This window comes from Cyprinodon tularosa, unplaced genomic scaffold (genome assembly GCF_016077235.1).
Source record: "Cyprinodon tularosa strain WSP-4 unplaced genomic scaffold, ASM1607723v1 ctg10, whole genome shotgun sequence".
Taxonomy (NCBI): domain Eukaryota; kingdom Metazoa; phylum Chordata; class Actinopteri; order Cyprinodontiformes; family Cyprinodontidae; genus Cyprinodon; species Cyprinodon tularosa.
The window spans coordinates 1,952,060-1,980,013 of NW_024037782.1; the positions used below are offsets into that span (position 1 = coordinate 1,952,060).

At 37.7% G+C, this 27,954-nt stretch overlaps 1 protein-coding gene across 1 annotated transcript in view; it reads left to right on the forward strand.

Annotated features, from left to right (window-relative positions):
* The window catches only part of LOC119792792 (neurexophilin-2), a 71,459-nt gene that overhangs the window by 34,065 nt on the left and 9,440 nt on the right, over positions 1-27,954 (forward strand). The window lies entirely within an intron of this gene.

Consider the following 27,954-nt stretch of genomic DNA (forward strand, 5'->3'; position numbering starts at 1 on the left):
GCGCTTCAGTTTCTAAAAGGCCAAAAGAGCTGGACAGGAAGTCAAACATAGAAAAGTTAAGCAGAACCAATACATTTCAAAATAAGAGGTGATTTATGGACAGAATATGCAAACATTGAATTTGGATTGCTGCATGGCCATCTTTGCAAAGTATAAGGCATCACACACAAAGTATAAAAGCTGGCCTAATATCTGTCAGGTACACTGGTGAAGGTTCCCAGTCATCCAGGTCCTGGTGATTCCAAAAAAAATAAAATTAAAACCATCCAATGGACTTTGTTTCCAAGTTTGAAGATGTTTCGCTTCGCATCCAGGAAGCTTTTTCAATTCAAATTGAGCTCAATGTTATTCCTGACATTTTGGATTGAAAAAGCTTACTGGATGGGAAGCGAAACGTCTTCAAACTTGGAAATGAAGTCTACTGGATTGTTTTTTTCTTTTTTTTTGGAATCTGTCCGGTACCTTAATCATTTTGACTTTTCTCTTGACTCCATCAACTTTATCAGTACGTCTACCACTTTGTAATCATTCATGCTCAGCAGACACAAGCCTGGGTTATTTGAGGCGAGTTACCAAGGTCTGTGCAGCTAAATGACTTTATTTTGGCACCCACAACCTCTGTGTGGTGTACATGCTGGATCAAAGCACACCATGCAAAAACATGGTGGATTAGAGACAGCTACTGTTTGTGAAGGTATATCATATGGTTTGAACCATGAATACCACTACAATCAACAGATTTTTATAAACCCTTGGGAAGAGATTACTGACACTCTTGAATGACAAGAAGATGCTTTGAAAATTCTGGAAACAGCTGTTTTCTTCTACATGTTCTATGGTGTTGTAAGCTTGCTATCTGTTCCCTACAGTACATGCACACATCCCCCAGCACACACAGTACTCACCAAGCTACACGTCTACCCTTGTCTGCATCTGGGACCAGTACTTAGAGACTTAGACAACTTTTATTGTCATTTTCTATACACAGAATGTATACAAAACAACATTTCATTTTCGTACAGCTCTCGTGACATTTCCATTTCTTAAAGTGCATTAGTGATCAAATGTAAACATTGTTGGAGAAAATAAATATACATGGTGCAAATTTGCAGTGTTTTGCTTTGGTGTTGTCAGTTTGATGCAGTCTGTGACATGATTTAGAGTTTTTTCAATAGTTAAGCTGTCTGATGTCACTGGGGAAGAAGCAGTTTCGGAATCTGCTGGGTCTGCATCGGATCCTTAAAAGCCTCTTCTCAGAGGGCAACAGGAGGAACAGTCCATGGTGGGGGTGTTACGGGCTCAGGACACGTAGCTCTGGGATGAAATGTCTTTTATAGAGGAAAGAGGGGCCCCAATTATCTTCTCTGCTGTTCTCACTACTCTTTTCACCTTCTTCCAGTCTGAGGCGCTGCAGCCTCCACACCTCACAGTGAGAATGCAGGTCAGAACGCTCTCTATGGTGCTTCTGTAGAAGGTGGTGAGGATGGATGGGGGCAGATGGGATTCTGTGCCCTTTTGACCAGTGAGGTGGTGTTTACAGTCCAGGTGAGGGTATCTGTGATGTGCAACCCCAGGAATTTGGTGCTGCTGACCACCTCTAAAACTGAGCTGTGGATGAGCAGTGGAGCGTGTTTAGGTCGGTTCTTCCTGAAGTCCAAGAAGAGCACCTTCATCTTCTTCACATTTAGGATCAGGCTGTTATCTCTACCAGCAACAAAAACACGTTATTTGTCTAATTTCATTGATGCACTGTGTAGCTCAAAGGGCTGATAAAGTATTATTTTCCTGATTTGTACTACACAAAACTGATACTACAATTTTATCAGATGAAAAGTTTTAAATGAAAAATAGTTAAATAACATATACTTTAATAAACAGTAAAGCTTTTTCCATCCTGGGCTCTTAAAGCCCACTCTTCAGGTTGTTTAAGATATTTCCCCTTTATAACACACATCGTTGAGCAAACTATTCATCTCAATAACTCTGCAGAAGCTTATTATGAGCAGAACCCAGTTAGGTGTATCGTGAAGACCCTAAAGACATGTGACGCAAGAAATAACCTGAAATAGCTCATGGAGAGTACACTTGCTCATGGCTTTTGTTATTTATTTTTCCAAAAATATTATCAGTTTATCAAGTAAACACTACAGATCAGTAGAAAAAAAAGTTGCATAAGTACGGACAGAATGTGCACAATCAGCAAATTCATTTCATTTCATTTTTAAAAAAATCCACAAAATGGACTCTTAGTGCAAACAATTTTGTTCCTTTGGGTTCAAAATGACTATCTGCAGTCAGCTTTAATTTTCATGTGCGAGTTAACGTGTCAACGGAAACCAAGGAAAGGAACCATAGTTCACCACCCTGCAGGTGAAATGATCTGAGATAATCCAGATCTTTCTGTGATTTTCTGCAGAGCTGCATATTATTGTACTTTCCTTCCCATAACTTTTTTCTCTGGCAGTATTGTTCTTTATTTGAAAGTGAATAGTCTTAAAAGAGATGGAGAGAGGAGGAAGACATGCACGAAAGGTGTCATTAGATCCAGCCTCGAAACTGAGACATCTACGTTGGGGACGTGTGTGGTATATGATTTATACCACACACCATGCCCCGTTTGCCATGTTCAAATGTAAATCGATGTCCAGAAATTTCTGAATTAAAGATGACAATGGAGAGGATGAAGGTAAAAAGGACAAATTGTAAATTAATTTGATCTATTTTACTGCAAAAAGCCCCCCCCCCCCCAGATTAGACTATATGTTATCCAGTCTTACTAACCTTTTGTAGTATTGATTGGGTTTCTGTAAGCGGTATCAACACCCCCCATGTTGCAGAATTAAAACAAGGTTGCTGGTCAGCATTCTGGTCTTCTGCATCCAGATGGTGGATGTGAAAGATCCCAGTATGGGGTCCCAAAGCTGCGTCCTTGAAACTAGGTGATTTATATACTGGCAAAGGCATCTGAAAGGCAGCGGAGGGGGGAACTAACTATGCACTGTGTGCTCAAATGCTGCTTCATAATTGTTTTTTTAAATTGTGTTTGATTCTAAATGTTGAATGTTCCTTACAGATTATATCATGGTGAAAATAATCACGTATGTTTTACAGTTATTATAAATGTTCAGCCACAGATGTGAGTTACTATGTGTTTTTGTGTGTGCATAGTGTTGAGGTGAAGAGGGGAATGTTGCGGTACCCTGCTGTCTGCCACTCTTTGGGGTTTTATCCTGCGGCGCCTCACAGTGTTTTCTCTTCAATGAACCCCACCTTTGGTTGTGGGTAAAATGGCTCTGCACACCATAAGGGAGTCATGGCTGCTTTAAGTGAAGATAAAGTTAAGGTTCCTAACCAAACCCATACATACACATACATTGAGAACATATTCCACAGCAGGGGATAACCAAACATGGAAGCACATAGTCTTTTCATCTTTTATCCCATTACATCCTTAAAGTCAGCTGAATCCCAGACCAGGGAACTAAGGCTGGAAGGATTTTGGTTCTGGCAGCCAGATGAAAGAAAGTAAGAGAAAGATGCAAGAAAAAAAAAAGTAGGAAAGAATTGAGTGATAAAAATGAAGGGATCTGATGTGAAATAAATTTGTTAGAAAAGAATGGCAGGCAGGATACATGAACCTGCAGGTTAACTAGTCAATAGATGTGAGCAGTCGGTGATTTGATTGTTGATAGTAGTTAGTTGATAGTAGTGCCTTGTTTTATTGCAATGATCAATCTGGAGCACCATGATTTTCTTTTGAGTAAATGGCCTTAAATAACTAGTTGTGAATTAGTACAATTTAAGAAAGGCTTTTTACTTTTTTTATATTTTATCTATCTAAAACCTTTCTCAGTAAATTTTAAAGACTATGGCATAAAGCTAATGACAATATTTATCCATCCATCCATTTTTTCTGCTTTATGCGGGGCCGGGTCGCAGAGGCAGCAGTCTAAGCAAAGGTGCCCAGACTTCCCAATCCACACACACCTCCTCCAGCTGCTCTGGGGATCCCGAGGCGACACCAGGCCAGCTCAGAGACATAGCCCCTCCAGCATGTCCTGGGCCTTCCATGAGGCCTCCTCCCAATGGAACATGCCTGGAACACCTCCCGATGGAGGCGACTGAAACAAAAGATTTTTAAATGTTATTTCTTTCTGGACTAAGCACAACAAATGTCCAAGTTTTTGCACATGTCCTGATCACATATGAGTGGTGACTCTTGAGGCAATGTCTCTAACTGGAGTTCATGCCTCATAAATCTATCCCCAAAACAATTAAATGGGCTTTATTATTTTCCTTCCACTCAACTTTCCATTATTATGCTTCGATACAACACTCTGTAAACTTTCTGCTGTCTACCCTTTAGTGACTTTATTTCCTTTGAAGGTGGTGAGTTAACATCTTCTACCAAACTGTCAGGTCAACAATCTATCATTTTGTTAAGCTTAAGATAACATTTCTGTCAATCTATGTCCTTCGCAATAAGTTGTTTTGAACCAAACTATTTTCAAGATTTTAATGTTGATGTCTGATTTAAAAATTAATACAATGTGAACTTTTTACTTAAATAGATTTTTTTCAGATGTTTCGATTGTATTATGATCATTGAGATGCTCTTGTACATACAGTTACAGGTTTTAGCAATGGGTCAGCTTCTGATTTCAGTGTATCTTACTGCTTAAAAAAGTCAGGGTTTTAATAATTACAATGTTTTGGTGCCATTTTTTCCACTTTAAAAAGCTGTTTATAAGATTTTGAATTTATACAAGGTTTCTGTGGTTTTATGTAATATAAATTAAAGTAATGCTACCACTCCTGATTGTTCTGGCAAACTATTAGTCAATTAATAATGAAAAAACCTTATAAACATTTTCTTTGATTTCTGAAATCAAATTTAAATTGTGGTTTATTTGTATTTTATAAGAGGATCTAAAATAACTTAGCTTTACAGTATCTGAACCCTTGACCTTATACCGGGTTCTGCCATCATTGTTGGCGACAATTAACATCAAGCGCTTGTAAAAACTTAAAGAGTCTTTTACTTGCAGGTATTTATGTCTACTCTGTTTGCAGAACTGTTTTAATTCAGCCAAAATGGTGGAGTTTCAGGAAAGACCCATCTGTTTGATAATTTCACAGCAACGCAATTGGATTGAAGTCCAGAGTCTGGCTCTGCCAATATTGAAACTTTTTTATTTTCTTTTTTATAATTCTCTTTGGATTACTGTCCTGTTGCATAACCTAGGAAGTCTTGAGCTTATGTTCATTGTTTCCTAGACTCACACTTTCCTCTCTGCTCAAGCACCAAAGCGGCCCCAGACCATTATCCTTTTAACCCCATGTTTGATTGTTAGTATGACACATTAAATGCTTTTTTTTAACCTTTTACACCAGATATAATGGCATGCATACCTTCTAAAATAGTTTAATATTTGTCCATTTGTCACTCCAAAGATTAAATGTGACACTGCCTTTTCCGTTCACTTTAGTCAACATTGGTGTTAGCCACTGATTCTTCTCATTAGTGAATAATGAACCATGACCTTAAATGAGGCAAGTAGGGCCCTTTTGGTTCTTTCATGACCTTCAGGATCAGTTGTTAATAAGTTCTATGCAAAATTCTAATAGGCCACAATTGTTTAGGTTAACTACTGTTCACTTGTTAGTTTATTCATTGGTAATGGTTTTAACTGTGGGTTAGTTTATGTCCCAAATTCCTAAAATAAATCTGTTTCAAGGCTGATTAATCTTCATGACCTTCTCAATCTTTTCTTGGACCTATTTAGATCAGGGCAAGATGTTTTCAGGATCGTTTAGCACACTTGTCTTTGTCAGACAGACTGTATTTAATTGGTATATTAGGTCTACACATCAGACAGTAAACAAGCCTTGTCTGACTGATGAAGCTGAAAACAACAGTGTTTTTATAATAGCTGATGCAAATGAAGGTGGTGGCTGTTGGATTTTTTGATTTGTTGTGGGTTTTTCTTTTTTTAGATAGGGCCAAGATGGTTTAAATAACTTTTTTTCCCGTAATATTTTGTTCTTATTTAATTAAGTTATCTTTACTTAATATTAACATAAGTGTATCAAAAAGACAAAACTGTTGTATAGATTACAGAATTCTAATAAAGTTTATTTAAAACGTTTAGATTCAGAATGCAAACAATTCAGGTTAGAAAACCACATAACCGTGTCTCAGTATTTTCCTTCCTATATTTCTGAGTTGCCTTTAAAAGCCAACAAAGGATTTTTCTTCTTATTTATCATAATAAACCCCTGACCTCTTTAGCAGGATGGAAATCATTTGGGTATGCTGTCAGTTTCACCAACTTAATAATAAAGCTTATCAAATTAATAATTATGATCAGCATGGCCAAAGAAAGCACTGAGACCAAGGAGAACTAAAATCAAAGCTTGCTGTTATTACTGTTGATCTTTAGGTCATCATTGACTTTAATTAAAGCAGTTTCTGTACGGTGATTGTCCCTAAAGATCATGTGCTATCCAGCATACCAAAATAGAAATGAGGATCTTTGAAGGAATTGTTTGAATTGAGAACAAATGCAGAAGGAGAACTCAAGCTAAAAGAATTAAACACAAAAGCAAGATGAACTAAGTCAACTGTCATTCATAGATAAAGAATGTAGAATCAAAATTCCAAAATATACCAAAAACAAAAAGCCTGGATGTAAAGTTGAAAAAATATATATAAAGTCTGATGATCCCTAACTTGTGTTAATGTGGGCACCAGGAATTAAACTGTAGTAATCAAGTACTGGTCTGTGTTGTTGGTGCGTGTGTGGTACACATGCTTTTCTCAATCAAAGACTATATATATGTATGTATATATATATATATATATATATATATATATATATATATATATATATACCTATATATATATAGGTGTACCTAATAAAGTGGCCCGTGAGTGTATACACATATGTATATATATATATATATATATATATATATATATATATATATATATATATATATATATATATATATATATATATATATACATATGTGTATACACTCACGGGCCAACACCTGTCCAACTGCTCGTTAACACTTAATTTCTAAGCAGCCAATCACATGGCGGCAACTCAGTGCATTTAGGCATGTAGACATGGTCAAGACAATCTCCTGCAGTTCAAACCGAGCATCAGTATGGGGAATTTGAGTGACTTTGAACGTGGCATGATTGTTGGTGCCAGAAGGGCTGGTCTGAGTATTTCAGAAACTGCTGATCTACTGGGATTTTCACGCACAGCCATCTCTAGGGTTTACAGATAATGGTCCGAAAAAGAAAAAACATCCAGTGAGTGGCAGTTCTGTGGGCGGAAATGCCTTGTTGATGCCAGAGGTCAGAGGAGAATGGCCAGACTGGTTCGAGCTGATAGAAGGGCAACAGTGACTCAAATAACCACCCGTTACAACCAAGGTGGGCAGAAGAGCATCTCTGAACGCACAGTATGTTGAACTTTGAGACAGATGGGCTACAGCAGCAGAAGACCACACCGGGTGCCACTCCTTTCAGCTAAGAACAGGAAACTGAGGCTACAATTTGCACAAGCTCATGGAAATTGGACAATAGAAGATTGGAAAAACGTTGCCTGGTCTGATGAGTCTCGATTTCTGCTGCGACATTCGGATGGTAGGGTCAGAATTTGGCGTCTACAACATGAAAGCATGGATCCATCCTGCCTTGTATCATCGGTTCAGGCTGGTGGTGGTGGTGTCATGGTGTGGGGAATATTTTCTTGGCACTCTTTGGGCCCCTTGGTACCAATTGAGCATCGTTGCAATGCCACAGCCTGCCTGAGTATTGTTGCTGACCATGTCCATCCCTTTATGACCACAATGTGCCCAACTTCTGATGGCTACTTTCAGCAGGATAATGCGCCATGTCATAAAGCTGGAATCATCTCAGACTGGTTTCTTGAACATGACAATGAGTTCACTGTACTCAAATGGCCTCCACAGTCACCAGATCTCAATCCAATAGAGCATCTTTGGGATGTGGTGGAACGGGAGATTCGCATCATGGATATGCAGCCGACAAATCTGCGGCAACTGTGTGATGCCATCATGTCAATATGGACCAAACTCCCTGAGGAATGCTTCCAGCACCTTGTTGAATCTATGCCACGAGGATTGAGGCAGTTCTGAAGGCAAAAGGGGGTCCAACCCGTTACTAGCATGGGGTACCTAATAAAGTGGCCGGTGAGTGTATATATCTCTTGCTCACCCACCGCAGGCGGTCTCTCTTTCTTCCTCCAAGCTCAGGTCCTCTACCAGAGGCTTGGTAGCTTGAGGGATCTGCACAGTATCTTTGCTGTTCCTAGAACTGCGCTTATCTGGACCAGAATGTCTGATGTATTTCCATGGATCAGCTGTAACCACCCCTCAAGTTTGGGGGTCACTGCCCAAAGTGCCCCAATGACCACGGGCACCACTGATGCCTTGACCTTCCAGGTTTTCTCCAGCTCTTTTCTGGGATATTTCTCTAGTTTCTCATGTTTTTTTTTTTTTTCCTTATGTTGCAGTCACTTGGTATTGCTATGTCTACCACAAGGGCTTTTCTCTGGGCTTTGTCCACCACCAAATTGTCCGGTTGGTTCGCCATTACCATTCTGTATATTTGTATCTGGAAGTCCCACAGGATGAGGCAGTGCTGACAGAGCATTTGAGGGTGGGTAGGTTTTCTTTGCAAGGAGCTTGGCAGTTCTGAATTGTCTTGGCGGACTTAAAGACGGGACGACTGAGAGGCTTGGATGGAGGTCAAGCAAATTTTGATACGAAGTTTGACGGGGAGAAAAAAGAGCTAAGAGTCTGGTCCAAGCCATAGAGGGGTTCTGTGAGGATGAGGAGAACATGGTGATCAAAAGTCAGAAATGCTTTATAAATAAATGTAGGCCTGTTTACCACTGGAAGAACAGTAATCTACTGGTGCCTTCGATGGGGAAATTCTTTTTTAAAGCCTGCTGCCAAATAAGATCCAGGTGCATCCAATTACCTTTTCAGGTTGGAGCAGCACAAAAACCAACACATACAAAGAGCCACAAAGGAGTATATATGTATGTCCAGAGCGTTAACGTTATCAGTGAATTGTTTGATCACCAGAGATTTAATACTAACAAAGGTGTAAACAACACACCATAAGTAATGGCTTGGTGGTGTCCCTGGAAACGATACTTTCTAGCTCCTTCATGTGTCCAACAACAGGAGAAACTGGTGATCCTATAATATAACATAAAGATTTATGTGACAGATTTATGTCCTGCAGATTCTCATTTTGAATCCAAAGGAACAAAAATGTTTGTGCTAAGAGTCCATACTTTGCATACTTTCTAAAATGAACATTTTCTGCTTGTGCACATTGTCTTTGTACTTATGCAACCTTTTTTTTTTACCTTTTGTTTAACTGATTGGCAGTGTTTTTTATTGATAATAAATAAATAAACAAAAGCCATGAGCAAGTGTACCCTCCTTGAACTATTTCAGGGTATTTCTTGCGTACCATGTCTGTAGAGTCTTCTTGATACAACTCACTGGGTTCTATTCATAACAAGCTTCTGCAGAGTTATTGAGATGAGTAGTTTTGCTAAACAAAGTGTGTCATAAAAGGGAAAGATCCTAAACAACCTGAAGAGTGGGCTTCAAGAGTCAGGGATGGGAAAACGCTGTGCTGTTTGTTAAAGCAAATGTTATTTAGATATCTTGTAAAATTCTTCCTCTGATAAAATTGAAGTATCAGTTTTGTTTAGTACAAATAAGGACAATCATAAATTATCAGCCCTTTGAGCTACACTGTACATTAACGAATAAAGATGAATAACGTGTATTGGTCCCAGATGCAGACTGAGGTAGACATGCAGCTTGGTATTGTTATATGATAATACTACTATTGTTTTTTTCAATACCAGTATTATCAGCCAATTTCGTCTTAGGGCAGTTTAAAAAGCAACTAGATCCAACATCTTCACAGAAACAACAAATGATTTGTTGTATCTTTATGTTGTTGTTTCAGCAGGATTTGGTGACATTTTCTAGATGATTTAACTGAATTGTTTACTTTGCAGCAATTCCTTATACTACCCAAGAAAGTGGTGATAGTAAAAAGAAATGTCCTTTTAAGAAAAAGAAATCTCCACCGACTCTTGTTCAGTATGAGTGGTCTTCTTGGGGTTGGGGGCGTTTAACTTCTATCTCTGTGCCGTTTAACCTTTTCCTAGGCCTATAGTATAGTATAATATGGTGGTGATATTTGCGATATAAGACTACAAATATAAACTTCTTGAAAGCTTTATGTCTGGTATATAGTTTTATCATGTCAACCTATTGATTGGCTTGTTCTGTCTTTGTACATAAAAAAAAAACATATTTGATTACAAAATATATTTTAGACTACAAAACACACCATCGGGCTGAAATTCGGCCCGATTGAAAGATTCTTGCACGACTGGAGAATCGGGCCCAAAAAGGGTAAAAATTCGTACAGTGTATGCCCAGCTTTAGCCAACGACCTGAATGACTGCTACTGTCATTTAAACAGACAAAGGGACAGTACTGCAAACACCCCCCCTGACACCTCCCTCACCTCAGCTGGGACTCGGGCACCTCTCATAATACCCACCCCTGCTCCCCTCCACCCACCTCAGTGACAACTCTTTCCATAAATAAGAGAGATGTTGATATACCCTTCAGAAGACACATCCCCTGGAAAGTTGCTGGACCAGCTTCTGTCTCTCCATCCACCTTAAAGCACTGTGCTGATCAGCTGTCTCCAGTGTTCACAGACATTTTTAACACCTCACTGGCGACATTTCATGTGCCAACAGCTTCAAATCCTCCACTATTATCCCTGTTCCCAAGAAGACAAGGTCCAAAGGACTTAATGGCTTTAGACCCATCGCTCTCACCTCTGTGGTTAGAAAGGCTTTTAAGTGGCCTTTGCTTGAAAGAGATCACTGAACCCCTCCTGGACCCTCTACAGTTTGCTTACAGAGCCAACAGGTCTGCAGATGACACTGTCAACTTGGCCGTTCACTACATCCTCCAACACCTAGATTCCGCATGTACCTACACCAGGATCCTGTTTGTGGATTTCAGCTCTTCCTTGAATACAATCATCCAAGCTCTGCTTCAGGAGAACTCTCCCAGCAGAGAATGCCTGACTCCATCAGGTGGATTACAGACTTACTGTCTGACAGGAAGCAATGCAGGAAGTTGGGAAAACATGTCTCAGACTCACAGCTCTTCAGCAGTGGTTCCCTCCTGGGCTGTGTTCTTTCTTCTCTGCTCCCTATACCTGTACACCAAGAGCTGCATGTTCAATCATCAGTCTGTCAAGCTTCTGAAGTTCACGGACAACCCCACTCTCATCTGACTTATTGTCGGGTTCATGAATAGGTTTTTTCTTAAGAAGAACTGAAATACTTTATCGATATTATTCCTGCAGGAAGGAGAGACAGTTGAACCCCAGACTCAAACATACTGTTTCCCACTGGCCCTCCTCTGCAGAGCGTTTATTAACAGAACATGACGCATGGTTACAAACAGAGTATTGTTCTGACAGAACAATTGATCAGTTCATGAAGACAGAATGCTCCATCAGAATGACAAGGCAGGATGGTCTCCTGACTGGATCATGAGACAGGAGTGGAGCATCCCTTTGCACAAATGTTTCATAAGCACACATTAATTTTATAATCATCATTGAATAAACCTGACACTTATCTCTGATGGTGGCAAGTCCTAGGAACTTTCATCCCACAGGACCTAAAGTGGCAGCTGAGCATCAACCCCTTCACCAAGAAAGCCCAGCAGAGGATTTGCTTCCTCTACCGCCTGAAAAAATTCAATGATGTGCACTTTTACTCCTCCATCATTGAGTCCATCTTCACCCCCCCTACATCACCATCTGGTATCCTGGTGCCACCGACAAGGGCAGATTGCAGCGTGTCATCCGGTCTGCAGAGAAGGACTCGGAGGCATCCAGGTTGCGGCTTATCCCTCGCCCCCAGCTGCAAACTATTTAAGACCTTTCCCTCTGGCAGGACGATGTCATGACCAAAACCTCACGCCACAAGAAAATTTTTTCCCCATCCGCTACCAGCCTTATCAACAAGGCCCAGAGACCCCCATGAAACTGTCACTGCCTCTCTCCCAGGACCTAGAAGCTACACCAACATAGCATCTCGAGACCTCCTGCGTTACATTAACACTGCTGATGTTATATGGCTATATATTGTATTATATTCTGTATATATATCGAATTTGTCTGCACCATCAACACCAAGTCGAATTCCTTGTAAGTGCAAACCTAATTGGGAATAATTCTGATTCTGTTTCTGATTATGAGTAGCTATTGCTCTTGATTAAACTTTCAAAAAACACTTAGAAAACAAAACAACCCTACAACTAAAACATGAATTACTGACAACAGTACGTAGGACCTATTCACACTTAAAAGAAAGTGTACAACATGTTGAACATATAAAAGGAGAGAAAAACTTTAAAAGCAAAATATTAAAATGTTTCATGCTGGAGAGAGGACATAGGGCAAGACACAAATGAATGTAGTTTAACATGAAACGAAACAAGCTGGAGGCAGCAGGACTGCAGGTGGTTGGAAAAGGCAGTAGCTAAAGAAATGAAAAAGAACATGTCTTTATTGTAGTAAGTAACTTTGACACACTCGCGTTGTGCCCAGTGCCAGTCCATCCGTCATCCAGCTATCCTACTGATGAGCACTGGAAACAAATCTGAGGAAGCCGGGCTTTATTTTACCGCCTGGGTGACTTGTCTGAGTCGTCACAAGCCTGTGTGTCCCTGTATCCCTCCCCAGCTGATGTCTCCCAGGCTCCGTTTCACCCGCTGGGAATCTCCTCCTCCCTGCTCCATCCTTCGTTCCATCTCCATCTATTCATTATGCAGATGTTATTTTTTTCTGTGCCAGTTGCTCTTGTTTATTTGATTCTTTATTTATCTCCAGCGTTGCTGCTGTTTGTATGTTTGCAGACCGAGTGTGAATTTACGCTCAGTAAGTTGCAAAACACAGAGGGTATCAATCACTGTCACTTAGCTGCTCAACATGTCAGCTGCAGACAGAACTGTTTCTCCACACTTTTACTGCTTCGTCTAACCTCGATGAATTTCCAACTCCTTCAAAACATAAATCCATAAGAGGGAGAAAGAATGAGAGCAGAGGCTGGAGAGCTGGATGAGGACACATATTTTTTGTGCTTTTCCAATCTGAGTCAAATATATGTTTACACATTTACAAATAAGAAATCCAGGAGTAGAGTGTCAGATCTCATATTGTGGAAGCCCCTGGAAGGCTGCTGGGCTCTACAGCCGCTCCTGCCTCAGACTTCTGCAACTGTTATTTAGATGAATGATTAAAGTTAAGGCCCAGCCAGAGTCTCCCTATTCTTATTTAAAGGAAGAATGGGCAAGCTGTCATCTTTTGATGCATTGCCTGCCAACCTGCATGCAAACAGGGCACGCTCTCCCCACAGCCCCTCTCTTCATTTTATGTTTCCCCAAAGACATTTCTTAGTGATTGATCAGGTACTACTGTGGCATCACTGGAGACACAGGGAAAGTCTGTACACCCAGAGCAGCGACTAAAAGTCAGACTTAGATTTGAACTAACCAGTAGAAGGAATAAGGCAGAAGTGCAGCACATGGTTAATCCACATGGGCTAAAGTTTGGTTCCTAACAAGGGCATTCGGCCAATATAAGCAATTCGGCAGAGAGACCTTAGAGCAGGCTAGTAAAAAAAACTGTTACATTGTCATGATGCGATGTAATAACACTGTTTTTAATTAAGTCAGTTTGGTAAAAGTATATTAGTAACCTTAAAAACATGTAAAACCTAATCCAATTACTTTTATTTAATAACATCTTAATATATAGGTACTATTGACTGGTACTGCTATACTGTGGTATCTTGATATGCTTAATATGTCTTGAATCTTCTGAATAGTTAATGCCTTCCTGTATTATGTTCTTTATTGTCATTGCTTCTATGCAGTCAGGTCTGCTGTGAGTATGGTTGTGTGTTTGCTGTGCCACTGCCTAAGCAATATATTAAATATAGTTGGATCCTAAAAGATGCACCTATTGCAATATTAGAGAGCTCTGTGGCCAAACAAAATCCAGTGTTTAGGTTTAGAGCATGGTTAAAATGCATTTTAAGACATCAAAAAATGTATGGCTGCAAAAGGAATCATGTAACATCACTATCGTTGCAATTTCTTTGCAGTTGGCATCGGCTGAAGGGGGAAAGGAAGCTAAAAGCTAAAAACAGTGTAGAAAATAGATAACAGCTGAACTCCACTGTGAAACGGTAAAGAGGTGGAGCTGATTTGTAATAGGGAAGAGACTTAAACCTATCTTTATTATCCAAATATTACAACAGCTTTGTGTGCTTTTCTAATACATTTTTACATCAGGAATTAACAACACCAGGGAAGTTTGATCATTCACTGCATCCTTGGCGCACACCCAAAAAAAAAAAAAAAATTAAAACATTCAACACAAGATCTTATGGTTCTGTTACTTTAGGGACTTGTTTCCTCATGTTCTGTGTATTAATTGCTCGATGATTTTGAAGGGTAACAGTTCTAAATGTTATTATGCATTGCAGCTGTATCTTATGATTAAAGGTTAAAAATGTTTGAAAAATCCCAGAATGGCTAAAACGGTCCATGGGGATTATGTTTGACCCAGGCTTGTTTGTATCTGGGAATATGAAAAGAAGTGAAAAGAAGGATGGACTTTTTTTTTTTTTACTAAAAGTTAAGTTTTGACCAGATATATTTATTAAGACCTTTTATCCTTCCTTGAAGAGGGAGAGAGAAGCAATAAAATACTGCTTGCAGTTTTGTCAAGACACTTACATAATTTCTTCCCACTCTTGGCTTGTGCTATGGTTCACTCTGTCATGTTTCTGCAGATTCTTGTGAGCCCTCTAAGGGACATTGAAAGGGGAAAAAACAAAACTCTGGTATTTTTTATTTTTTTATGCACAATCTGTCTTTTAGATTCATTTGGTGCCAAATGGGAAATATTAACAGTAGTTCATGAAGATTAATGGCTATACGATTGAACTAGAGAAGGCTGCTGCAGAAATATACCTGATAATGCCCTATAAAAACAATTTGGTGTGCAGATAAAAGGCAACTTTGCTTTTTATGTGGATAGTGTAATCCACATGAAAAAGTATATACCAGAACTGTTATGCATGCCAAGAGGAAGCAATTGTTTAGATGCTTTTCTTCAATTTTGTCTTAGACACTCCACATAATTCTCCCTAAGCTATTTTACAATTGCCTGGTAAAAAGCACAAGCTCCATTACAGATTTCTTCTGTTTTTGCTTATTTGTCACACTTTATGTTTGACACATACATTTTAATTGCAGACAAAGATATCACTGTATGCAAAAAGCATGTCTCCAATATTTTCATTGGAGATAAAAAAAAAAAAAACATCAAAACCAAAACATCCATCCACAACCAGCTGTTTTATAGCAATTCAATCATCCCCTTATTGTATCATAACTGCACTGGGATTAACCATGTTATCTTAGTTCAGTTACATTAGCCACACATTAGTTTATTACTGCCAGCTAAACAAAATGTATGTTTAAAAACTGTTTCTGCTTTAAAACATAAAGCTGATTCAATTTAATACACATTTGAATTCAAAAATACTTTATTAATCCCAAAGGGGAAATAAATGTTGCAGATCTCACGGTCACTTTTTTCTGTATGTTGGTATAGATGATGATGATAGCTGTTGTCAGGAAGGATTTCCTGTTGCGGTCTGTCCTGCACAAGATCTGAAGAAGCCATTGACTTAAGACCCTGTTCTTGTTGATGGTGAAAGAAGTGCTCTAACTCTCCACAGCAGACTTATAGAGTATATGTAGCAACTTGCAGCAAACACTGCAGGACCTATGCTTTCTTAGGAAGTACAGTTTTCTTTGTCCCTTCTTCAGACAGTTATGTCTCCATTAGAATGTGTTGTCTAAGTGAACACAACGGTCCTCCACCACATCCACTTCTTTCATGATGTTGAGGATCTTCTTTTTGATTCCTCAGAAATCTGCAATAATCTCTCATGTTTTGTTTACACTCACAATCACATGATTGTTTCCACACCATGCCAAAAGGCGGTACACTTGCTCCCTGTACCTAGTGTCCATGTCTGATGCCGCCAACCACTGCAGAGTCATTGGAATATTTCTGCAGATGACAGGACCTAAAACAGTCTTGTACTGGTAGTCAGAGGTTTACAGTGTAAAAAGGAATGGTGAGAGTACCATACCCTGTGGTGCTCCTGTGCTGCTGACAACTTGGTTAGACATTGGACCCTTCAGTCTCATAACATGAGAAGGATAAAAAAAAATACATCTGGATAAGGGGTTCATTTTCCCAGGAATGGTCAAGAATAGTGGAATAGTTGGAACAGTCGTCGACTTGTGATCAGTTGGTGGTTTGATTCTTCCTACTGTTACATTTGGTTGTCCCTATGAGTAAGAGACTTAACCCCATGTAGTCTACCAACATGTTCCTGAATTTGTTACAGTTGGAACTAAAAGGTATTTCTTATCTTATAGCCATGTGAGAATGTGTGCTTGTTCGTGTGTGAGGAGTGATGTTGCTCTATTGTAAAGCGCTTTGAGAGGTCAGTTTACATAAAAATAAGTGTTCCATAATTGTACTAATTCAGGAGATCTCAAAAGAATGCAGAACAACATCTGAAACCCTTTAAGCCTTACCCACCTTCAGATCATTCAGCATGATTCAACAATAAGAAAGAGACTCGTCAAAAATGGCCTCCATGGCAGAGTCCCATGGCCAAAACAAGATCATGACATACTGTTCAAAACAAACAAAAAATAAAGTCAAATCTTGATTTTAAAGCTACAGTGTGTAATAATTACAGGGATATACAGTCAGAAATGTAATATATTATACATAACTATGTTATTTATCATCATCTACGAGCTCAGCCTCTTAACCTTAATATTTGCGTTGCCTTAGAATTCGTTATTTATAATTACATAGGAGCGGGTTTCGCAGCCATGGAGGCAGACATCTTTGCGCTACGGAAGCGCAGAGCCAACAAACTAGCGATTGCGAGATCGCCAAAACGTCACAACGATGTAGAAAAAATAACGGGTATATTTTATTATCTTAAGTCTACATGAAATCTATACCCTACACAGACTAATACTATCTGTAAAATTATCTATGTAAACAAACCTCATCACTTGAGAAGGTAGGTGATGCGGACGTCGTGGAAGACATTTTGTCCCGTAACGCTCGCCGTACTGTTGGGTGGGAGAAGCGGTGGGGGGGAGACGTTCATGTTGCTGCAGTCTGACCGCTAGATGTCGCTAAAAGTTACACACTGTAGCTTTAACATAAGAAATAAGACAAAAGCTGCACTTATTTTGCACAGCAACCCAACCTTTCTTTACTCTATATTTATTCATGGATCACCGTTTCTGTTGTCCTGAACTATTAAAAAAAAATACAAATAGATTTGTTTTGTGGATAAAGTCTAGAATAAAATGTTTGTGTTTCTTAAAGAGTTATTTTCTACCTTGGTGTTAAAAAAAAGATTTCTGCTGGACTAATATCATGCATACTGTAGCTCCATAATCCCTCAGCCGATTGCAAGAGCCTGTGTTAACAAGATCGGCGAACCGATTATCTAATGACGCTAATCTGTAGAAGTCCCAATCTTGGAATTTTGGTTGAAAAAAATATTGCTAACTTGTAAAGTTTTATCATATTCATGTGTTTTGAGTGTTCAGTCATGCCTAAAACAGTTTTTAAACATATCATTCATTGGTTGGTGAGTGCAGGGTTTAGGGTTTAAGTTTACAGCTATAAGTGACAGATGGGACTGCTTTTGAATATGAAGCAAAAAGAGAAGTATAACTCGGAATAAAAATTAACAACATGAATCCTAATGAGGGATGGTCAAAGGGTGAATGAGTTGGCGGTTGATTCATCTTTAACAGATGTAAATTCAAAATAGCATGAAGAAAGATCAAAAATGTTTCTTTAATTGAATGCGACTGTGGAACTCTGTTAAAGTCATATTAACACGGTGCTACGAATAGGAAAGAAAATATTACAACTAAAAATATTGCATTCTTATTAGCATGCAAGACCCATATACATCTGGCACACCTCTATTAATTTTTCATTCAAAATATGAAACTTAAAATCTGACTGTTTGGTTAAATTGTCAGGTTTAATTGCAGATTCAGACTGTTGTCATAAAAGAAGCCAGGTTGGAACTCTTTGTCACAGATGTTTTTTTCAAAGAAGGATCTTTTTCTCCTAAATGTAAGAGGAGCAGATCAGTTTAAAGGCTTCTTAAACAATTTTACAAAATGTTACAATGTCAAGAACCCCTTTTGTCCCACTTTAATCTGGATTATTAAAGAAAAAAAAATGTGTCTGAACCTTCCCTAATCTTTCTCTTCAAAATATTATATTAGTATAGAAATAAACTTGCATAGAGATTAAATAGACCTTCTACCTAAAATTAAAAATATAAAAATGTCTGCATTGGTATTCCTTTAACATAATATCATTGTAACTTTAAAGGGAACTATATTCTGGATTAAGATTTTTTTTTTAAATGCATAGTTCTGATGCCTACTTGCCTGTCTCAATACTCAGTACTGATGGTATTGAGTATTGATACTCAATACTCAATATTCTGGTGTAAAACAGTGGAACAATTACAGCATAGGAGGTGGGCCAGTAATGCAACAGTGCTTTACTGTAACCATAACAGTCAAGAATATCCTATAATTGAAGCTCTTTATTTTCTACCAAAAAAAAATATTTATATAGCTACACAAAACAAAGGCTGCCATAAGAGCTTTTCTTTAAAAGAATAAGAAGAAAAAGTATTTTTTGCATCAAATCCTGATGGTTCTAAACTGTTACAACTTTCTGTTAGTCCCACCTTTTAAATTGGGCTCAACGACTCCTTTCCAAAGTTACATGCAGGGTATATTGTAAAAATTAGTCCTGCTGGTCAGGCTAGATGTCTACACCCTGCCTGTTCATCCCATGCACGATTTTTCTGATGCAATCTGTACATCAGTATTTATATGAAAAATTGTCAAAAATGAAACTGCTGACTTTAAATCAATGTAAATCCCATTCTAGGCCTATATCCACCTGATGATCTTTTGGCAATACATGAAAAGTATGTTTCTGGATGGTTCTCCATCCAGTCTGATTGAGCTTGAGCTGTTTTGTAGACAAAAAAATGCAGTCTTGAGATGTGCTTAGCTGGTTGATACATAAAATACTTGCAGTTGTATTGGAGTTATGGTTGTTCTACAAAGTAGTGACTTAAATAGAAATCCATACTATACTGATCAGACTTTTCAGAACTTTTGCAACAATTGACTCTGTTGACTTCTACACAGTGTAGTGACAGTATGCTATACACCTTAGGAATATTTTGTGTTGTGCTAGAGGCTTTAACAATATAGGTTGTGGTTTATTAATTAATTACCATTATTATTGCAAACAATGCAGACATTGTAATCAAAATATATTTCTATTCTATTTTTATTCTATTTTGTTATATCTGAAATTACATTTTCAGTATTTCTAACACATCTCCCAGTAAAATCACAATGAAGTGTTTTCAAAGCTATGGTCAGATCCAAACAGAAGATTAAGAGGCTGGCAGAGAGTTATGATGCAAAGTGTTGGTCTGTTTTAGACATCATTTTGTTTCCAGATGGCTCTTCTTTATGTGACTAAACAAGCTAAATACCAAAAAGACTGAAAGGTGTATCAGGAAGCCAAAAGAGAGACATAACCATTACTTTGATTACCAAAAACAGTGGGATTTTTATTGTTTTTCTCTATCCAATATCACCTTTACAATGACCTCAGATACATTCTTTTTTTTCTTGCCTCTACATGTATTTTTTTCTCTCTTTTAAAAACTTTAAAAAAGCTAAAGTTTTGCTCACCAGGAAATGTACCACATTTTCTCCTAAATTTAAAAAATAATTTCATCCTAACTAAAATACTTTAAGAACTGAGCCGGTCTTCTTGAAACAATATTAGAGATATTACTTCTGAAGAAAACCTCTGATTATTCTCTTTGGGCTGAAGTGATTCTCATTTTTGTATTATTGCACTCATAATCTCACTGTGTGTCGTATATATATTGTCTTTTTACCTTTTTCTCTTTCTTCGCACTTTCGCCTCATATTGTCTTACACACCTCTCTTTTCTTTTTTTTCCCCTTGGACTTTTATTCTTTTATTCGTTTTCTTTTTCTCCCATGCTGTGTTATCTGCCTGGGCTCCATTTCCTTGCTCCCTGATACTCCCTGACTCAGTAGCTTTCATTTTCATGATAATCCAGAGACGCCCATGGACTGCAAAATCACTTTTACTGTCTTTTTTTTTTTCTTTCCCTCTTTTCTCTCCATCTTGCCTATCGTCTGCTGCTTTCTCTTACTCTGTTTTCGCCCTACAGGTCTGGTTTATCTTTTTTCCTTCTGGCTTTATTGCGCTTTTGTAATTAAATTAAATTTTCAGCACTCCCATTTATTCTTTTTCAGAGAAGTATTAAAAGTTTGCAAAGTTTCCTTTTATTTCTTTCAGATTTTTTTTTCTTCAACACAGGAAGTCATGGCTTTGTTGTTGGAGGCAAATCAACTACAATTCTGCAATAAAGGTCTGGAAAAATTTGAATCCCATGAGACATACAGTGTATTGCAAGCCACATGGTCTACATATAAAACACTGTGTAACACTGCATAAATACAAGTAAACGTCACATTACTATGACAGTGGGCATTATTAAAGTGAAGTCTTAATTGGTCACCGTCATTTATTTGAGGCGCTTTTTACCTTCTGGCATTTAAGACAGAAAAATCTGAAATGAGAAAATTTTCCTCTAATTTCAGGCATTTAAAATAAACTTTATGTGCATAAAAATTTAATTGATTTAAATTAAAAATTAGATTTGAAAAGCAAAGAGACAAAGTAAGTGATACTCCTGCCAAAGTAAATGAAAACACGTTTAACCAGCATGGATTATAGGTATTTGTATAACCTGAACTCCAGAGGTGTCAAAAGTATTAATGTTTATTATTCAAGAAGAAGTTTAAATCCTACCCTTTGAAAACACTTCTGTAGAAGTTAGAGTATCAGTTTAAGCTTGTTACTCAAGTGATATGTTTTTTAAAAAGGAAAAAAATGTTAAGGAAAGATGCGTTAAACCTCAAACTGGTAACGGCGCTACCCTATTAAAGGAAAAATTATCTACAATTCTGGATGATAACTTCCTTATACTTAATTTTCTTAGTTTTATAACTAATGGCAACAGTGTTAAATTTAACTTTGCATCATCTTGAAAAACTATTTAATTTGGTGTGTTGCGAACATCAACTTCCAGACAATTTCTTTGTCTAGGTAAAATAAATTATTTAGATAGTTTTTCATTTTTTTAAATACCAACAGTCCAGAACGGAAATTAGCTTCAATGAAACAAAACTAACGTGTCTACTTTAAAAATGTAAGGAGTAGAAAGTAGAGATAATTGCAAAAAAATGTAAGGAGTAAAAGTAAAAAGTCAAAAATAATTGCTCCAGTAAAGTATAGATAGCAAAAGATTCCATTTATTTAATGCAAGGAAATGTCCTTTGATACTTGACACTTCTGCTGAAATCCAACTTAGTTCTTTTGTGGAAAAGTCTATTTTATGGTAAAGGCATAACAATGTTCTTACAGAGGGCCGGATCTATCAAAGGTTTGCGTGTATAAAAACGTGAGCTATTTCACTGCGCACGCTAAAAAATGTACAAACTGATCTATCAACAGCGTGCTAAAAGGATTTGGTCTTTAAAACGTGCTAAATAGCGCCTCTTATCCATTTAGTACTTTTTCTGCAATGAATATGCAATATGGGGCGTTTACACGCAAAAGTGCGTCTTGTGGGAGGAGAACATGTAAATATATTAATTTAGCACTCGCAAAGTAATTTATCAAACCTGAAAGCAATTTTGCTAATGGTATCTGACTCTATATTTAACGCATTTCAAAAGAAGGTGCAAATGGTCTGTATGCGTAATTGCGCACACATGGCAGTGGTTATTGTCGCAAGAAGGAGACATCGAAATGAAGCAAGGAGACGCAGAGAACGCATTTTTTCACTCCGTGTGAATATTTTTGGAATGAACGAGGAAACGATCATCAAAACATATCGTTTATCCAGCATTGCCATTTTGGAGCTGTTGGGGGAACTCCGAATGGATTTGGAGCCAGCCACAAGGAGGACCCACGCAATACCAGATATCACAAAACTCCTTGCAACGTTGCACTTTTTTGCATCTGGGTCATTCCAGCGTACGGTTGCAGCGAGAGCTGGGATCTCCCAATCTCGTTTTTCAGAAGCGTTGTCCGACGTTCTAAATGCCATGTCGCCCTGACGCCCTACCGGAGAACCCCGACCTGCCCCCTGCGCCTGTGGAGCAACATGCCAATGCTGCGGGGATGCGTACGCGCAGTAATCTCATCCACAGTCACTTCTTGTGAGCCATTTGGTATGTGCATTTTTCTACAGGCCAATACAAAACACCTGTTTTTTTGTTTTTTTGTTTTTTTACTGCAGTGAAGTAGAAATTCAGCAACATACCACCTTAGTAAATAAAGGCTTGCCAAAGTTTATATATATATATATATATATATATTTATTTATTTTTTTTGGGGGGGGTGGGGGTGTCACTGTAAGATTTAAATTTCTTAATGCACTAGTTTGTACAAACTACTTTGCCGCAAACCACAAAACGCGCAAAACCATCATTTAAATAGGGTGTCTCCAACAGTTTTGCGCCTGCCACCAGTTACGCAATCACTCTTGTTAAATCACCCGCAAACCATGGTTCAGCCCCTCGCGCAAAATTCCAGTTTGCGAGCGCAAATTACTGCACGCAAAATTGGATCTTGATAAATCCGGCCCAGAGTGTATTTTCCTGTTCAGTTAAACATCTTCCTGTATTCTCTGTCCTGGAAGGTTTAACAGCCAGATATGTTGATGCTGTTAACTTTTAATCTCTTAATATCCACCTTATTTCTGTGACATTGGCCTCTTTTGCATACCCAAATGGAAAAGCAGATAACTGAGGAACTATAAGCCCAAATTACATGTGTGATACGTTATTTGAAAGCTAACACCATCTAGTTTCTGAATATATACATGAACATTGGGTGAGTCAAACACCCAAGCTACATCAAGCCCAAGCAGCATCAGTTCACACATGACTCAAAGTTGTATTTTTTTAACAGCACTAATAAAGAAATGCTTGCTTGTTGTGGCTGCGTTGTCATGCTACATTTTGACATGCTGCTATAATTGTACTTTGCTGCTCGCTATGTCCATAAAATGAACTGGGTGGTTGAATTCTGGAGAATCTAAGCTTTCCAACGATGTCCAACATGTCTATATTGGTAAACATTTTACCAGTGTAATTTTTATGCATTCTGAGTTATTATTTGTAAATGCTTTAAAACGGGTCGCCGGCGACAACTGTTTGAAGAGATGAACATGGGGTTCTCAGGTATCTAGAAATTGCAGCAATAAAGAACCACATTTATTTAGGTTCACATTCACAACCCTCTTGAATAATCTTGTTTTCTACACTCAAGGAAGCAGCACTGAGGTGTAACGCACCCAGGGTTTATCCTTATATAACTTGTTTATGACTTAATCCATCAGACCCTCACAAAGTCCTGAAAGCATCACCTGGACTTTCTCATACTGTTTTAAGAGGTTGCGTGTACAAAACATATTCATGTAAGGAGGAAAAAATGAAAAAATATTTGATAAAATAATTATAATAAAAACTTACATTTGACCATACAGTGTCTTCTTATTCAGAATATGTGATTATTTAGATACAACTCAGATTCTCCCCTGAATCATAACCTGGGTGAGCCAAACTAAAGACACACTCAAAAAGATACATGTTACCAAACACCCAAACCAACGGTATTACAAAATATCCAAATGGATGTTAAATGTCTAAAGTCTGATGAAGAAGCGATTAAACAGAGTCAATATGACTTTTTTTAAAAAGAGAGAAAAAGAAATCCCTGGAGGGCAGTTCAGGTCTCGCTCCACTGAACAGAATGAAGTAGTCAAAATTCCAGAAGCAATTTGCTGTGGCTAAAGGCCCAGATTCTTCCAATAAAATGGATCAGTGAAAGTTGCTTTAGGCTGTTTCAGTGCTGGAAACTATATAGCTGGACTGTAGGGTCGCAGAGCAGATACAAAGGTATCTGTGCAGTGTCTGAAAATAGTTTGTTATTAACATGGCAGGACCCCGAAAGCCTGCTGTTAAAATAACCTGGAGCTGACTGTCTTTGACTGAGAATTTAAAATCAAGGAGATTATCCTGCATGTTTAGTTTGAATAACGAGAAACTCATTTGATTTGCTAACTGGTTTAATGATAACATGTGATCATCAATTATTTTAAACAAATCTTATATTTTACGTTTTGCTTTTTCATTTGTGTTTTATTATAAAATTGTTTTGGTCTTTCAAATCTACATGAATGTTTCCTGCCTTTTTTGTTGCACTTTATCCACTCTAGAAAACATATGTATTCGTAATTTTTATTTCATAATGTACAAATGTGTACATTATGGAAATATGGTGTATATAAAGCAGATAACTACATAAAAACCCTTTTTGTTCGCAAAAATAGCTGGCACTGTGACACTAATTTAGTGTAAGATGTAACTGGCTCCATAGGAGGAGTAATTATCTAGCAATTGGAAAGTTGTGGGTTTTATTCCAGTTTCCTGTTCTGTCATGTGTTGATGTTAGCCAATGCACCCTGTTTGCCTTCTCCATCTCATATCGTTGAATCTGTACACATTTTAGAGTGAGACCGAGTTAATGTGGATTTATCATAAACAGCCTTTTGAGTCAGCAAGTAAAGCAGAGAATAATTCTTTCCTTTTTTGTTTCTTTTTTTCTCAGATTTTTCAGTCAGAATGTAGGTGGTGGAACATTCCCTTAATAGTAGACATCACACCTTTTTACCATTTCTCATCTGCAAATGAGCCATTTGATACCCATGTTACCTAATTACTGTGCATCATTTTATTTTTTGTTGTAGTTAAAGGTTTATGATACAGTATGAGGATGATTAATCATAAAAGTGCCCAGATCTCTCCCATTATTAATTTATTTGTTAAAAAAAAAAGGTTTAAATATTTACACATCTTATTTCACTGTTTGTGGTTCTGATCTTTATATGAACCTGTTGACACTTGAGAAATATCATGAGATAAAATATGATCAAACAAAAATGATTCTGAATGACTTCCTAATGGTAAATATTTATCTTTATCTGAGACACATACCAAAGCTAACCATATAATTCCATTAATATAGAGTATAGAGATGTTATTTTAAGCTATTGGTTTTCACACTGATTGTTTATTAATAATACATTTGGATCAGATGAGGGGGTAATGAGAACTGGGCGGAGCTAAGCAGGTGTATGAAATCAGTGATCAGAGCAGGAATCAGAGCTGAGAACATTACAGCAATAGCACTCTAAGCTTTATTGTAATATTCAGACTTATGCGTACATGAAAATCACAGTTAAACAACATTTGTGATGCAATTAGGCTGTTTGCTTAAACTAGCTAAGATTACAAGATTTGTTACTAATCTTTTCTCTCCTTCTAAAGGTTTGTTAATGTTTAAATATGAGGTTCTGACCTTCATCACATATAATAGCCTAAATCTGGAATTTGTTTACAATGACTGTGAACCATGTGACTGCAAAATGATAAAGTTCTGAAACGAATTTTTCCTATTAGGTTGCAGAAAAAGGGCAAAACTAAGTTCTCTTCTGGTGTGGAAATATTTATAGATATACAGCTCAGTTTCAATTTCAATTTGATAAAATATTAATATTAAAATATTAATATTAAAATATTTTTATTTGGTGTTTAAAGTGATATTTTATTTAGATTCATTATTTTCTGTGAACTGTCTTACAGGCCCATAAAAATAAAATAAAGTTAAGTTGTTCACATTACATTTTCTGGCATTACATTTTCGCATCAAATATTGAAAAACAGCTTGATGTCGATGTTTTTTTATTTGTGAAAAAAACTGAAGAATTAGAAGGATTTTTACTATATATGAATTTATATTATTATTGCACATCTTACCCCTTCACGGCCTGTGTCTTAGTCAAAAATTGAAAGCTCTTGAAACATGAAACCAAGCTGTAAAATCAGAGTTTGTGGTTTTGTAGTGTTGTAGGCGTGGAGTTGTACATTTGACTCCTCTGTGTGACAGCAGATCAATGCACCCCAGAGCAGAGGTAGAAATGAATTGATTGTCACCAATAAAATTCCAATTAAACAAAGGAATAGGCCTCAGAGAGCACTCAGAGAGAAGCAGCTCTCATCTTCACATAAGTCCATAGTGGGAAAGGGACTCGTATGTTTGCTGAAGAGCTAGCTTGTTAATTTTCTCTAAATATTTTGCCATCAGGAAAGTGTGGAAGTTATAGATGTATGGAAGATTGAGCAAACTGCAGACAGGAGATCAGATACAGGATAACGAGAGTATGAAAGTAGTGAGAGGAGAAGCAGCGGTGTTAACAATTGATCCAAAACATTCTTAATGATGAAAAGAGACCTTAATTGTGGGGATATGTGTGAGATCAGCTTTCAGCAGTCAATTGTGGAGCTCGTTTGACCTTATTTAATCAGCAGGGATCTTTTTCTCTCTAAACTAGTCTCTATTTTCAGTAAGGTGAGTCTTGTTACTTTTTTCTGACTATCTTTGCTGTTGCTGCAGTCTTCTTATTGAACAGACATTTTATTCTCGCATGTACTTCCAAGTAAGTTATAGGCCTTCCATCTAGGCAGCAACTAAGTATGCTTTTTGCTCCTATGAAGCTACAAATGAAGTTATAAGATGATTCATGTTCTCCTTTCCAAGAAAATGTACAAGATCTCCTTACCCTCCCCTCTTCTCCGCTCTCTTCTTCACTAATAACATTTTCTTCACTATATCCTTCTATCTCCCAAGCTCAGTAATCTGATTGTTCCTTTTATGATAGTGCTGTTATTGAGTTGCCTGTATCATACATATGTATAATTCCGCCACCATACTTATTTCCCTTTCTGCTGTTATTTCCTCCAGCATCCAACCAAACAGGAATATTCACACTAATGCTGTGTTAAACATGTGTAAAGCGTTGTCTCTGTGGGGAGTTTTTTCAGACTGCTATTACAGAGGACTTATGTGAATCTTTCAGCTTTTTTCTGATGGTTTTCCTAATATCACAGTTATTTTATTGTTTAAACCACAAACAAAAACCTTTGTGTTTGTTTCAAAGCCAAAAACATAAGTATATTGTCAGACCTAAAATGAGGTCTGCCTCAACCTTTTAGGGAGAACCTTTTTTTATGTTTTTGCGAAGTATTCTTGTTCTGCTCTTATTTACGTTTTTCCCGTGAGAATGTGAAAAACCCTCTCAATTAGAACAAAATTTCTTTCAGCTGTCACTTTAGAAAAACTTACGTTAATGGATGATGCGTATTGGACAAACCCTGGTTACTGCTATTCCTAAACATATGCTAACCAGAAAGTGTCACGACACAGGACAGAAGGACCCAGTGTTCAAGGCGAGATGGACAGTGGCATAACTCAAAGCATTTCTTAAAATAAAGATTGGGCTGTGGATCCCATTATCAGCGGCTAGGGCAGGGCACCACCCATTACTAGTGACCAAGATAATCTAAAGGATGATTATCCAAATGAGCCAGTAACCTGGTTTAACAGTTCAGTCCATCTCCATAGAGCAAGGTAGGATCCAATTGGTGG